This window comes from Phoenix dactylifera, chromosome 4, assembly GCF_009389715.1.
Source record: "Phoenix dactylifera cultivar Barhee BC4 chromosome 4, palm_55x_up_171113_PBpolish2nd_filt_p, whole genome shotgun sequence".
NCBI classification, from domain to species: Eukaryota; Viridiplantae; Streptophyta; class Magnoliopsida; order Arecales; family Arecaceae; genus Phoenix; species Phoenix dactylifera.
In genome coordinates, this window is record NC_052395.1 from 21,540,647 (window position 1) to 21,556,872 (window position 16,226).

At 47.1% G+C, this 16,226-nt stretch overlaps 2 pseudogenes; both read left to right on the forward strand.

The window, feature by feature from the left end:
- The first annotated feature begins 730 nt into the window (after nucleotides 1-730).
- Nucleotides 731-1,611, forward strand: LOC103698371 (annotated as a pseudogene).
- LOC108510683 lies at nucleotides 783-15,701 on the forward strand (annotated as a pseudogene).
- The last annotated feature ends 525 nt before the right edge of the window (nucleotides 15,702-16,226 follow it).

Sequence of the window (16,226 nt, forward strand, 5' to 3'; positions counted from 1 at the left end):
CACAATAATTGATGTTAAGGCCCAGCTAATTAGCATATATGGTATGGACATGGTGATTGGATCAGAATACATAATTCCCATCGCCAGTATGCAATCGCTTGTACATGTAGGCTTGCTCGGTGAACGGCCAGGAGAGCCCACGGACGCCCCACTAATCACGGCTCCGCATGAATCGCAAGTGCCCCTTGCCCGAGGGAACTGGCGTCTGACTTAAATACAAGCAGCAAGCATACCTTTCTTAGTTTCCTTTAGGCAACGGCGATGCTTCTGCTTTTCCGATGGGGGTTACGTCATCCGAGAATTGGCAGACAAGTTCGGCTTGTATCTTTCCAGCGAAGGAAAGATTGATCTTCTATCGCGACGCCGTCCGTTGGATCACTCCCCATACAAATCTCAAAGCAATCCGAACTATTATTATCCGGCTGCACGGATCCATTGGTAGATTCGCGCAAAGGCAGTTGAATACTTCCGCGTTAAAGATGCAAAGTCTACGACAAAATAGCTAGCTAGTCTTGGGGCCAGACCATGTTGCTGGTTCAAAGTCACACCTCTGAACGACCCATTGCGTTTGCTGCAACAATAGGTCAATGCTCTTGTCGTCGCAGAATATATTGGAATTTTCAATAGGTCCGACCTGATGACACGGCCCAATACTCACCTCATCCCATAATTTATCCAACAAATCAACTCTCGGGGCAGGAACTACTACAAGCCTTATAACTTCAGAAGAATCTAAAGCCGGATTGAGTCCGTAATGTTTTCTTCGAAATGGAGCTGTTTGGCAAGATGGGCTGGCTGCTTGCAGCCCTACTCTTTCTCTTCTTGATCGTTTCTTCTTATCTCCCTCATTCCATTGGAGGTGACACCCTAACCCTAGGCCGACCCCTCTCTGACGGCCATGAGTTGATCTCAGCTGGGGAAAGATGCGCCTTAGGCTTCTTTAGCCCTATCAACACTAGCAATCGTTACGTTGGCATATGGTACAAGGTCTCACCTCGAACCATCGTGTAGGTTGCCAATCGCCAGCAACCGATCTCCGAGCGCAACGGCAGCCTGTCGATAGCCGCCAATGGAACTCTCATCATCACCAACTAGAACTCTAAACCCATCTGGTCCTCGGGCTCGTCGGGCCTCGCCAGTCCAGTCGCGCAACTCTTAGACGATGCCAATTTCATCGTTAAAGAGGCTAATGGAGATGGTAATATTGATCTAGGAAGCTTTGCATGGCAGAGCTCTGACTACCCGACCGATACTCTGCTCTCGAGAATGAAGTTCGGGTGGAACCTAACGAGTGGCCTCAACCGTAACCTCACATCATGGGCCAGTCCTAGCGACCCAGCGCTGGGCTCTTACACCATGGTTTTGAATCTTCGTGGCGACCCCCAGATAATTTTGTTGGAAGGCTCAAACCAAGTGTGGCGCGTCGGGCCATGGAACGGGCAAAGGTTCAGTGGCATCCCGGATATTATGCAATATAAGATCTTCATATTGGGCTTTGTCATGAAGAACGACGAGGTCTTCTACATGTACAACACCAGCAGCATGTTCATCATCGCGAGGCTTACCATGAACTACACCGGCGTGGTCTAACGCCTTGTTTGGCTTGATGACAGCCAAATGTGGAGCGTCTACTTGTCTGGACCGAAAGACCTATGCGATTATATGTCACAATGCGGGGCATACGGGGTCTGTAATCCGAACGACTCTCCAGTATGTAGTTGTTTGCAGGGATTCAAGCCTAGGTCGCCGATAAATTGGGATCTTAGAGAAGGAAAAGATGACTGTGCGAGGATGACGGAGCTGGACTGCCGGAACGGGACTGATGGGTTTGTGACAATAGAGGAGACAAAGCTGCCGGACACATCGAGATCCACGGTGGACAGGAGCATGGGACTGGATGAGTGTAGGGAGACGTGCTTGAGGAATTGTTCATGCACGGCCTATGCTAGTGCTAATATCAATGGGACCGGGCGCATAATTTGGACGATGGAGCTCATTGATATTAAGGTGTTTCCCTTTGGTGGACAAAATCTCTACGTCCGGCTAGCAGCGGCCGATCTAGGTATGTATTGTTTTACTTTGGTCAGCAACTGCACCCAAGAAAGATTTATACCATTCAATCATTGCAACCTGAAAATCGACGGATCTCAGCATCTCTAGTGCCAGTGCCGGTGCTAGTTTCTGGTTCAAGGGTGGACTTTGTACACTGTAATAGAGTGTATGCAGTCTAGTTTGTACTGTTTGGTGTGAGTCGGGCTTTGATTCCAATCAAAGAAGAGGATAGTTTTTTTAATTTGATTCTAGTTTTTGCCCATGAATTGCTAAACATGATCCAAAATATTTGATTGCTTGAGTAACATTTTTAAATTTTATAGTTTGACATGAAGATTCTTATATGAGCAAGCTTTATTTTTTTTTAAGCAATCACGATTCCCATTTAAATCCTATTAGAAACTCTTTCGTTGCATTACGAGCTGTGCTTATTGTACCCATAGAATAAATAACACCACATTCAAGTATTCATGGTAGGATTGGAAGTAAGTCTGGGCCAGCTCGAGGTTTGTCGGACCACAAAATTAGGATCAGGTATGGAGTAAAAATTAGAGCTTGTAGACTTTTCCGGTAACACACGCATCTGAAAGGAACCTTTAAGTAGGGTCGCTCAGAACACCACGCTCTAGGCTCAAATTAGAAGTTTTCAGTCGTCCCATTTAAAAGTTTTGTTAAAAACCCAAACTCAAACCAACTAATTGATAACTTGGTCTAACCCATTTAAACTCGGGCTAAGCCAAGCAACCAATGTTCATCCCAATTTATATGTGGAACTTCTTGACGATCCAAAAAGAAAAAAAAAATTCTAAAAAAACAAAAAGGAAAACAAAGGAAGGTTCATCATGTACTTATACGACGATGCTGATGTTTCAGGCCTGGGATCAAATCATTCACATTCACGTACCATAGCTGGGATTGTGGTGGGCTCTGTTGCGGGGATTCTACTGCTTTCTTCGGTGGGCATTTACGTTTGGATGAAGAGAAGGAGAAGAACAGGTAAATTTAGTCCACCTCGCAATATGCAACCACGACATGAGTAGTGAGTATTTATTAATTATGACTACTGCAGCAGCTTCCTTAGGTGCCATTCCCTTCGCTAGTCACCGCAACAACGAATACAAGGACGGCAAGGACTGGGAGCTTCCTCTATTTGATTTGGGGACAATCATTTCAGCAACTGACAACTTCTCAATCGAAAACAAGCTTGGAAAGGGTGGCTTCGGTCTCGTGTACAAGGTATTTTCATAGTCTACCAACTGAGCTTAGTAGAGTGTCACCATGTAGGTCTCAGTCTACATAGGGTCCTAAATTCAGCACTCTGAATACAATGTTGCGCTCATACTGCCTCAAAATTTAGTACTCTTAAGTATAGCAATGCTGAATGTGGTGATTTCAGGGAATGCTTGGGGAGGAGCAAGAAATAGCTGTGAAGAGGCTTTCAAAGACTTCGACACAGGGCACTGATGAATTCATGAATGAAGTGATGCTGATTGCCAAGCTTCAGCACCGAAACCTAGTGCGGCTTCTAGGTTGCTGCACTCAAGGAGAGGAAAGGATGCTAATATATGAATACATGCTTAATAAAAGCTTGGACGCCTTCATCTTTGGTTAGTTAATCTTCTGTTCTCTTCCTTATCTTTGTTTTCCGTTCCTGATTAGATTAAGAAAATCACAGCATAATCGACACCTTCTAATGCTTAGTTCAACAGTTCAAGAAAATACTTAGTTCCATAAATACTAACCTTTCCCTTGAATTAATAACACACTTTTACTGATCAAATGGAAGAGTACTGGAAATCGAAAAGACATAGCTGGGCACACTCATCTGAAAATGAACCTTGAAGTTGGGTCGCTCAAAGCACCACGCTCTAGGCTAAAATTAAAGTTCTTGGACATGACAATTAGGGAGTGGCTGACCTTGTGGAGGTGGCCAACTTCATGGAGCTTAAGCATGTTACCATGATTCTTCTGAATCTACCACCATACTGTAGTCAATCTTTGTAGACAAGTCAAAACCAGGTTTTAACACTAACCAATATATTTGTGTCATCGTTTCTTTAACTCTTGGGGTAAATGCGTATGCAAGCTTGCTATATTTGCTACCAATTAGAAAAAAAAATTGTCACGCTCCGGACCCGGATCCGTGACACGGCCGTGCCATTGCCGACTATCGCCCGCAATAGCATGCAGCCTCATACAGGGGTAACAGGTAGCCAATAGATTTCAAAGCTCACATATATTAAAATATTTGCAGTACAACCTTGAAGGCTGATACAAAATACAGAACTTCTATACTATTCAAATGTACAAAAGTATGTAGGCTTCTCCAAAAATAACGAAGCTCCCTAACAAAAGAAAAATATATCTGATCGCGATCACTGGTGAGGATCTGAAAGAAAATGAAAAACAAACAGGCATGAGCTACACGGCTCAGTAAGTAATACTGCGTAATCCTATCGAATCAACTAATAGGCTAAACATGTTTATCAGGGTTTGAGAAGCTGAAATGCATATTATCTAACAATTTATCATGGCATAATATGTATGCGAGGTAAACAGAGCAGTATTTCAAGTCAAACAAAATTTTCATAAAATATGCATATGAAACCGTGCCCCCGGCATGTCGTGGTCCATTCTCTCGGATGCTACTGCGAAGTCATTCTCGGCCACTGGCGGGGCCAGCTTAGTCATTCTCAGCTACTAGCAAGACCAGCTTAGTCATTCTCGGCCACTAGCAAGGCCAGCTCAGTTGTATTCGATCAGTAGCATCTTTGAGCCCATTATAGTGCCTCTTGGCTAGATAGGATTTCGCTATACTAACTTACATGCATGATTAAAATATCAGCATAATCATAGTGCATACATGGCCATAGTTTATGAGATCAGGCAAGTTACTTATCCATCATAACATAGCATGCATGAATTATATATACTTAAAAAATGCTTAGGAGGTGTTAGTAAACATGGCATGATTCATAACAGAATTAGAACAGGTTACTTACAATAAGTTGTTATCAATTCCTTGAGTCCGGACGACGAGTCTTTAATTCCTAAAACCATATTATAAGGCTCACATTATCCTCTATTTGTCATAAATTTTAGTCCAATTGAAGTAAATTTGAGTCTGCAAGGCCTAATTGGGCCTCTAATGGAAGGGTTGGGCCTGGTTTGTGGTTAGATCCACTCTTTCTTAGCCAATTTGGCCTTTTTTCAATTTAATTGGGCCTGATCTAGGCCTGATTTAGGATTAATTGGGCCTGCTGGAGTCAACATGTTATGAACATGGTTCGGACCCAGCTGAATTGAGTTTAATTGGGTTCGGGTTTAGCCCAATTTGCTTAATTTGGGTTCATTCAGGCTTGGTCAGGTTTAGACCCAACATTGTTTAGGCTTAATTTGACCCATTTAATTCAATTGGGCTTGGATCAACCCCTTTATTAGATTTACCCAAACCAATTCAGGCTATTTGGGCCTAACGGATTTTGGATCCGAACTTGGTTCCGACTCGTTAGGCAGCCCGTTAAGGGCTCTTCTCGGAGGTTCCAGAGGCTTCGGCCTCTTTCCGCCCATGGCTCTCTCTCTCTCCTCCGGTCTCTTCGTCTCCCTCGCTTTCCACCGAACCCCCCCCCCCGCTCCGGCCGAAGCCCCTCCCCGGCCGCCTTCTCTTCCGGTTCCCTTCCGCCCTCCGCCCCTTTTCTCTCCTTCCGCAGGCAACCGGGGAGATGCAGCGCCCCCCGATCCACCGGCCGAAGGGGTGCTCCTCCCTCGGGCAGCGACGGCGGGAGGCCGATCCATTTTTCCCCTTCTCCGAAGTGATGCCGGAGAAGAGGGGGAAGGTCAGGAGGTGAGATCGAGGCCGGGCCTCCTCCGGGGGTCCTCACCGGCTCCGACCACGGCGAGGTAAGGCCGTGGTCCGAGGTAAGTACCCCCTTTTCATATTATGTTCCTTTTTTTTGTTCTTCTTCCTCTTCCATTTACCCTCTTCTCCATTTTTCCCCTTTCTTTTTTCTTTTTTTTTCTTTGTGGATGCCGCGCCACCACCTCTCGGCCGGCGGAGAGGTGGGGCTCGGCTGAGGCTGGTGGCCTTGAGGCCGCGTCTGTCGCCGGCACGGCCAGATCCAACGGCCCCTTGGCTGCCCCTCAGCCCTAGGGCGGCCGCAGCCAGGGCCGATCACCCGCAGGCCGAGTCCGATTGGGCTCGACCTGGGTGGACGTGGGCCTGAGCTTGGCCGTCCTCGGGCCGGCCCGTGGCCTGTGGGTCCGGCCCGCAGCCCGTAGGTCCTCCTCCGGTTTTCCCTGTCAATGTTGATCCTCACTGTGCCGGTCTCCTCCTCTCTGTTTCGTTGATGAAATAGGGAGGAGAACACCCCACAGAGGGATTTCTCCACCCCTTTCTTGCCTAGACCTACCTACAGGGGTTCGTACCTTGTTGTGGCCGGTCGAAGCTGTGCAGAATCACTTCAGTACACTCCCTCCTTCCTCTCCTAAAGCTGCGGGGTCCCTTCTACCTCCAGCTCCAGGGCTTAACTCTCTGGTACAGCAATTTCAGAGGGTTAGAGGCTTAGGAAGGTATATCAAAAAAACCAGGGGTTAGTGGGTTTTAGGGTTATAAAAGCTTGGCTTAGGATTTGACCCTGAAGGAGAGGTGGCATCCTCTCCTTCCTCAGTGTCCCGAGAGCCACCAGCTGCCCCTCTCCTTCGGGCCAGCTCAGAGCTCACCTGCCGAGGGGGAGAGGAGGTGGCGGGCTCCCGTTTTGCATGTCTGTGGGGGTCTCTCCGTTGGCTATCTGGTGGTCCTGTCCTTTCAGCCCTCAGGTGGGAGATGACAGTCATTCTTGGGCCAGTGTGGCCCGCTAACCCCTTCCTGGCCCAATACCCTCCAACTGGGCCCTATAGTATTGGGCCCGGACATTACATCCTTCCCCCCTTAAATTAAATTTCATCCTCGAAATTAAACATAACTCGGTTCTCGAAGAGCTGAGGGTAACATTGATGCATCTCTTCCTCCAGTTTTCAGGTAGCTTCCCTTTCAGTGTGATTGGTCCACTGGACTTTAACGTAGGGAATGGTGCGCCTTCGGAGGATTTACTCTTTTCTGTCTATGATGCGCAGGGGAGCCTCCTCATAGGTTAAATCTTTATTTAATTGTAGAGGTTCATGTGGCACTACATGGCTGGGATCCGGGACGTACCTCCGTAGCAGAGAGACATGGAAGACATCGTGTACGCCTGATAGTTCTGGAGGTAGGGCCAACTTGTAGGCAACCTTGCCTATTCTGGCAAGAACCTCGAATGGGCCGATGTAGCGAGGACTTAACTTGCCGTGTCTTCCGAATCGGGTAATACCCTTCGATGGAGAAATTTTTAGGAAGACAAAGTTCCCCTCCAAAAATTCCAAGGCCCTCCTTCCTCTGTTGGCCCATCTTTTCTGTCTGTCCTGGGCAGCCTGAAGCCGTTGCCTAATCAGTAGTACTTTGTCTCTGGTGTGCTGGACCAGTTCGGGGCCCAATAATCTCCGTTCCCCGACTTCATCCTAATGTAGGGGGGATCGGCACCTTCTCCCATAGAGAGCTTCATAAGGGGCCATTTGAATGCTGGAATGGTAACTGTTGTTATATGCAAACTCTACCAAGGGTAGATGGCTATCCCAGTTTCCACCTAGGTCCATAGTATATGCCCTCAACATGTCCTCCAGAGTTTGGATTGTCCGCTCTGACTGGCCGTCAGTCTGGGGGTGATATGCTGTACTGAGCCTCAATCCGGTACCCATAGCCTTCTGGAAGCTTCTCCAGAATCGGGATACGAATCGGAGGTCGCGATCAGAAATGATGCTTACTGGCACTCCGTGCAGGCGCACAATCTCATCAATGTACAGTTGAGCCAGTTTGTCCAAAGAGGTACCAATTCTGAAAGGTAGGAAGTGAGCCGATTTTGTGAGGCGATCAACAATCACCCACACTGCATCATTCTTTCTTACCGTTTTGGGGAGCCCCGTGACAAAATCCATCGTGATGTGCTCCCATTTTCAGTCTGGGATTTTTATTGGTTCCAATAACCCTGCCGGCCTCTGGTGCTCTGCTTTCACCAACTGACAGGTCAAACATCGGGCCAGAAACTCGGCTACCTCTCTCTTCATCCCCTTCCATCAGTAACGTTCCCGAAGGTCCCAGTACATCTTAGTACTGCCAGGGTGGATGAAGAAATGGGATCGGTGGGCCTCTTCCAGGATTTCCTTCCTCAGGTCAGCATCAGCCGGAACATATAACCGGTGGCCAAATCTCAGGGTGCCATCTGGGTGGATCTGGAATTCGGGTCGCAACCCTTTCTCCACTTCATCCTTGAGTTGACAGACGTGCTCATCAGACTGTTGAGCGGCTTTTATCCTGTCGATCAGCGCGGGTTGGATTCTCAAGGTGGCCAGTAGACTTCTTGCAGTTTCTGTGACCACCTCAACCTGTAATTGGTCAAGATCCCTCTGAATCTGTGGTTGAGTGGTGAGTAATGCGGCGGAGCCCACTGCTGACTTCCTGCTCAGAGCATCAGCCACCACGTTGGCCTTCCTTGGGTGGTACTTAATACTCAAGTCATAATCCTTCAGGAGTTCCAACCACCTTCTTTGCCTCATATTCAATTCCTTCTAGGTGAATATATATTTTAGGCTCTTGTGGTCGGTGTACACTTCACAGTGTTCGCCATACAAATAATGACTCCAAAGTTTCAAGGCGAACACCACTGCGGCTAGCTCCAAGTCATGGGTCGGGTAATTCTGTTCATAGGGTTTCAGCTGTCTCGAGGCATAGGCTACTACCTTGCCGTCTTGCATCAGCACACAGCCTAGCCCGTTCTTGGAAGCATCACTATAAATGGTAAATTCTTCAGTTAATGACGGCAATGTTAAAATTGGGGCAGATACTAACCTTTGTTTAAGCTCCTGAAAGCTTTTCTCGCACTTGTTGTCCCAGATAAACTTGGCCCGCTTCTTAGTCAAACGGGTCAAGGGAGTGGCTATCCTGGAGAATCCTTCTACAAATCGCCGGTAATACCCGGCTAATCCCAAGAAGCTTCTAATTTCTTTGACGTTGGTAGGACGAGGCCAATCCACCACCGCTTCTATCTTCTTGGGATCCACTGACACTCCTTCCTTGGAGACCACATGACCGAGAAACGCTACACTGTCCAGCCAGAACTCACATTTGTCCAGCTTGGCGTACAGCCTTTTCTCTCGAAGGGTCTGTAGTACCACTCTCAAGTGGTCTTCATGCTCTTTTCCGCTCCTTGAGTAGATTAGAATGTCGTCGATAAAGACTATCATGAACTGATCCAAATGCCGCCTAAAGACTCTATTCATTAAGTCCATAAATGCAGCCGGAGCATTGGTCAGTCCAAAAGGCATAACCAAAAATTCATAATGCTTGTACCTGGTTCGAAATGCAGTCTTTGGCACATCATCAGCTTTGATCTTCAACTGATGGTAACCGAACCACAAATCTATCTTGGAAAAGACTTGGGCACCCTGCAGCTGATCAAACAGGTCATCAATCCGGGGCAGGGGATATTTGTTCTTTATTGTTATCTTGTTCAATTTCCGGTAATCGATGCACAGCCGCATACTCCCATCTTTCTTTTTCACAAACAGGACAGACGCTCCCCATGGCGATGCACTAGGCTGGATAAACTTTTTATCCAGGAGTTTCTGTAATTGTATCTTTAATTCCCTTAACTCAGCAGGAGCCATCCGATAAGGAGCCTTAGAGATCGGCCCCTCTCCTGGTGCGAGATCGATAGTGAATTCGACCTCTCGGTCTGGGGGTAATCCTGGTAATTCATCCGAAAAAATATCCGGGTATTCCCTGACCACTGGAATGTCTTCCAGTTTGATCTCTCTTTGGGTATCCGTTACACTGGCCAAATAGGCCATACACCCTTTTCTCAGAGCCTTTCCAGCTTTCAAAGCGGAAATGAAGTGCAGTGTAGGAGCACCTCGAAGGGGTATGTCGCTCTGAAAGAAAAATTCTTGCTCCTCAGGTATCTGAAATACCACCCTTTTATGATAACAATCAATATGAGCGTGGTACTGAGACATCCAGTCCATGCCTAAAATAATATCGAAGTCCTGCATGTCAAGCTGCAGAAGATTTGTCTCTAATTCTTTTTCCCCTATCTGAATTATGCAGCCTTTGTGTTTAGTGTCAACACTTACAGTCTTTTGAAGGGGCGTAGCAACATGCCATAGTTCTACTAATTTCTCAGATATGGTATGTAGTTGTCTGGAAAAGCTAACTGATACGAAAGAATGCGTAGAACCAGAATCAAATAGAATGAGGGCAGGGGCCGAGTTGACTGGAAGTATACCTATCACCACCTGATCGCTAGCACTGGCATCCTGACGAGTCAGTGTGAAAACCCGAGGGTTACCCCTCGATCTCTGGTCCTTCGGTGCAGTACGTCTGGGCTCATCCCTCTTCCGACTCGGGCAGTCGCAGACAATGTGTCCTGTCTGCCCGCATGAAAAACAAGCCTCGATCTTCCTCAAGCAGGTACCGTCGTGGTTTTTGCCACAGGTGAGGCAGCTTCTACTCTATTTCTTCTTGGGCACAGACCCCTTGCTGCCTCTGGATCCACTACTCTGCGCTCCCGATGACCGGATCCTCTTCAGGTCGTCCCTCTCTCTTCCGGACCGTATCAGGTCAGCCTCAACCTTCAAGGCTCGGTCCAGCACATCCCGATAGCTCGAGAATAGGTGGGAGGATATTTCGGACCGAATCCCGTACCTCAATCCCTGCTCAAACCGGTTTACCTTACTTCTCTCCTCCTCCATGAACTTGGGACAAAATCGTCCCAGCTCGTTAAATTTATTGGCGTACTCTAGAACGGACATCTGGTCGGTCTGGGTCAGTGCCAAGAATTCGTTCTGCTTCGCTTGGTTGACTGAGTCCGGGAAATACTGGGTGTTAAACAACCTCTTGAAGTCCCTCCAGGTGAGTCCATCGACGGCATAGGCCGTCTTCATGGCCGTCCACCAGTACTCGGCGTTCCCTTTCAGCATAGAGATCGCCAGCCGGACCATCACCTCATCGGGGAAATGGAGAGCTCGGAACATCTTCTCCATCTCCCGGATCCATGCTTCTGTCGCCATAGGGTCGGGCCCATCCTCAAAGGTCGGGGGGTTCAGTCGGCGGAACCTCTCGTAGCAGTTGTATAGCAGCCATCTGCATCATCTGCTGCTGCTGTAGCAGTTGTGCCATGAGCTGATATACTCCGGCAAGGTCTGCCTGACCTGCTACAGACCGTGGAGTATCCTGGGGGACTGACTGCTCACTAGGCTCCGGGGAGGGTGGTCTTCTGTCGTCGTCCATGTCTTTCGAGTGATCGCCTAGCAGTCAAAATTTTAAAGTAAGATTATGATAAACTAGCATATTATGATATTTTTCTTGAGCTGTAAAATTCTTAACTACCCATTGCCTCAGGTATTTTATGGTTATTCTATTGTTTAACCTAAAGCTCTGATACCACGAAATGTCACGCCCCGGACTCGGATCCGTGACACGGCCGTGCCATTGCCGACTATCGCCCGCAATAGCACGCAACCTCATACAGGGGTAACAAGTAGCCAATAGACTTCAAAGCTCACATATATTAAAATATTTGCAGTACAATCTTGAAGGCTGATACAAAATACAGAACTTCTATACTATTCAAATGTACAAAAGTATGTAGGCTTCTCCAAAAATAACGAAGCTCTCTAACAAAAGAAAAATATATCTGATGGCGATCACTGGTGAGGATCTGAAAGAAAATGAAAAACAAACAGGCATGAGCTACACGGCTCAGTAAGTAATCCTACGTAATCCTATCGGATCAACTAATAGGCTAAACATGTTTATCAGGATTTCAGAAGCTGACATGCATATTATCTAACAATTTATCATGGCATAATATGTATGCGAGGTAAACAGAGCAGTATTTCAAGTCACAAAATTTTCATAAAATATGCATATGAAACCGTGCCCCCGGCATGCCGTAGTTCATTCTCTAGGATGCTACTGCGAAGTCATTCTCGGCCACTGGCGGGGCCAGCTTAGTCATTCTCGGCCACTAGCAAGGCTAGCTTAGTCATTCTCGGCCACTAGTAAGGCCAGCTCAGTTGCATTCGATCAGTAGCATCTTTGAGTCCATTATAGTACCTCTTGGCTAGATAGGATTTCGCTATATTAACTTACATGCATGATTAAAATATCAGCATAATCATGGTGCATACATGGCCATAGTTTATGAGATCAGGCAAGTTACTTATCCATCATAACATAGCATGCATGAATTATATATACTTAAAAAAATGCTTAGGAGGTGTTAGTAAACATGGCATGATTCATAACAGGATTAGAACAGGTTACTTACAATAAGTTGTTATCAATTTCTTGAGTCCGGACGACGAGTCTTTGATTCCTAAAACCATATTATAAGACTCACATTATCCTCTATTTGTCATAAATTTTAGTCCAATTGAAGTAAATTTGAGTCTACAAGGCCTAATTGGGCCTCTAATGGAAGGGTTGGGCCTGGTTTGTGGTTAGGTCCACTCTTTCCTAGCCAATTTGGCCTTCTGCCAATTTAATTGGGCCTGGTCTGGGCCTGATTTAGGGCTAATTGGGCCTGCTGGAGTCAACATGTTATGAACATGGTTCGGACCCAGCTGAATTGAGTTTAATTGGGTTCAGGTTTAGCCCAATTTGCTTAATTTGGGTTCATTCAGGCTTGGTCAGGTTCAGACCCAACACTATTTAGGCTTAATTTGACCCATTTAATTCGATTGGGCTTGGATCAACCCCTTTATTGGATTTACCCAAACCAATTCAGGCTATTTGGGCCTAACGGGTTTCGGACCCAAACTTGGATCCGACCCGTTAGGCAGCCCATTAAGGGCTCTTCTCGGAGGTTCCAGAGGCTTCGGCCTCTTTCCGCCCGTGACTCTCTCTCTCCTCTGGTCTCTTCGTCTCCCTCGCTTTCCACTGAACCCCCCCCGCTCCGGCCGAAGCCCCTCCCCGGTCGCCTTCTCTTCCGGTTCCCTTCCGCCATCCGCCCCTTTTCTCTCCTTCCGCAGGCGACCGGGGAGATGCAGCGCCCCCCGATCCACCGGCCGAAGGGGTGCTCCTCCCTCGGGCAGCGGCGGCGGGAGGGCGGTCCCTTTTTCCCCTTCTCCGAAGTGATGCCGGAGAAGAGGGGGAAGGCCGGGAGGTGAGATCGAGGCCGGGCCTCCTCCGGGGGTCCTCACCGGCTCCGACCACGGCGAGGTAAGGCCGTGGTCCGAGGTAAGTACCCCCTTTTCATATTATGTTCCTTTTTTTTTGTTCTTCTTCATCTTCCGTTTACCCTCTTCTCCCTTTTTCCCCATTCTTTTTCTTTTTCTTTGTGGATGCCGCGCCACCACCTCTCGGCAGGTGGAGGGGTGGGGCTCGGCTGAGGCTGGCGGCCTTGAGGCCGCGTCTGTCGCCGGCACGGCCAGACCCTGCGGCCCCTTGGCTGCCCCTCAGCCCTAGGGCGGCCGCGGCCAGGGTCGGTCACCCGCAGGCCGAGTCCGATTGGGCTCGGCCCGGGTGGATGTGGGCCTGAGCATGGCCGTCCTCGGGCCGGCCTGCGGCCGGTGGGTCCGGCCCGCAGCCCGTGGGTCCTCCTCCGATTTCCCCTGTCAATGTTGATCCTCACTGTGCCGGTCTCCTCCTCTCTGTTTCGTTGATGAAACAGGGAGGAGAACACCCCACAGAGGGGTTTCTCCACCCCTTTCTTGCCTAGATCTACCTACAAGGGTCTGTACCTTGTTGTGGCCGGTCGAAGCTGTGCAGAATCACTTCGGTACACTCCCTCCTTCCTCTCCTAAAGCTGCGGGGTCTCTTCTGCCTCCAGCTCCAGGGCTTAACTCTCTGGTACAGCAATTTCAGAGGGTTAGAGGCTTAGGAAGGTATATCAAAAAAACCAGAAGTTAGCAGGTTTTAGGGTTATAAAAGCTTGGCTTAGGATTTGACCCTGAAGGAGAGGTGGCATCCTCTCCTTCCTCAATGTCCCGGGAGCCACCAGCTGCCCCTCCCCTTCAGGCCAGTTCAGAGCTCACCTGCTGAGGGGGAAAGGAGGTGGCGGGCTTCCGTTTTGCATGTCTGTGGGGGTCTCTCCGTTGGCCATCTGGTGGTCCTGTCCTTTCAGCCCTCAGGCGGGAGATGACAGTCATTCTTGGGCCAGTGTGGCCCGCTAACCCCTCCCTGGCCCAATACCCTCCAACTGGGCCCTATAGTATTGGGCCCGGTCTGTATTGGGCCCGGACATTACAAAAATAATCAATCTGAGGAATACTGATATTTCGTTTCTTTATTATTCGCACAAGTAAGGCTAAACTAAAGTAAACTTTGGGCAGATAAAGATAAAGGTGTGCTACTGGATTGGCAAATTCGCTTCAACATTATAGAAGGGATTGCTCAAGGTCTTCTCTACCTACACCGAGACTCGAGACTTAGAATTATACACAGGGATCTTAAAGCTAGTAACATTCTTCTTGATAAAGATATGAACCCTAAAATATCAGACTTCGGCTTGGCAAGAATATTTCGAGAGGATGAGACGACACTAAATACTCGGAGAGTTGTGGGGACGTAGTAAGTATTTTTTACCTTTCATTGTTGAGATATTTATTCTTCAAAAAAAAAAAAGTATTCATCTTAATGATAAATGCAGTGGATACATGTCTCCTGAGTATGCCATGGATGGTGTCTTCTCGGTGAAATCTGATGTATTCAGCTTTGGTGTCTTAGTACATCATTAGTGGCAAGAAGAACAGAGGCATTTCCATATCCGAGTATGAAGGAAACCTTCTAGCACATGTAAGACTGGGAAAATAATAATTAAATCTGTTCATATGTTCCCCTTGTTTTTCATTAAATCATGATGGTGATGTAATATTTCTTTCAGGCATGGAGTTTATGGATGCATGGTAATGGCTTCGAACTAGTAGATAAATCAATCAGCAACTCAATTTCCATGGTTGAAGCCTTGAACTGCATAAAGGTTGGCTTATTGTGTGTTCAAGAATGTCCAAAAGATAGGCCGACGATGTCCTCTGTGGTATTGATGTTGAGCAGCAAGAATGTATCCTTGCCCGATCCTAAACATCCTGGTTTTTTTCCAACAAGAGCTTCCTCGGAAACCAAGTCATCAAAAAGCAAGACAAACTCAGCAAGTGTAAATGAATTATCGGTTACAATAGTTGAAGGTCGATGACTATTAGATCGAGAGTTTTTTTCCAACAAGAGCTTCCTCGGAAACCAAGTCATCAAAAAGCAAGACAAACTCAGCAAGTGTAAATGAATTATCGGTTACAATAGTTGAAGGTCGATGACTATTAGATCGAGGTGGTAAAATTTTTTCATACTAGAGACAAACTATGAAAAGTTCTCGTTCTTTCAGTGTCTATGCATTCCTTTGAACTATCTCAAGTCCTAATCACAAGTTAGTAGTCCATTAGTGTAAATTAGTTATACAAGGTGTTTTGTATAATATTTTGAAAATAATAAAAAAAAACTAAAAATTCAAATTGTTGTTCATCCAAAAGAAGACAACAAAGCAGATCCTCATTTAAATCTTAAAATAGTGACCATGAGGGAGAACTAAAATTTGTTGCTAGTTTGGATTCACTAGCTTAAAAATTGAAGCAGAATATCCTACAAATAGGGAAAATGACCATTTCCAAGATTCCTATGCGTAAATGACCAACATTTCTCGGATGATTGGTTCATGTATGAAATAAATGACGATCAATTGGGGAAGAGCTCGGATGGAGACGGTTGACGATGAAAGGTAATTGGCCCATGGTAAGATGTAACATGGTACCAACTTTCTTTCTGGAGGAAAAAAGTAGTGACTTTGGGAACTTCAGCAAATTGCAATATCTTATTTCCATATGTTGACAGTTTATATTAGGCGTGTAAATAGGTCAGGTCGGACTGGGTCATGAGTGACCCCGACCCAACTCGGTTCCATGTTCATGTCCTAATTTTAGGCCCAGACCCAACCCAATAGAAGATTGGGTCGGGTCGGGTCCATAGCTACAAGTTTTGACCCAATGGGTCATTCGGATACGGTCGAGTCCATATATAACCTAGTCCCAACCTAGTCGGATCAATTCCGGACCCA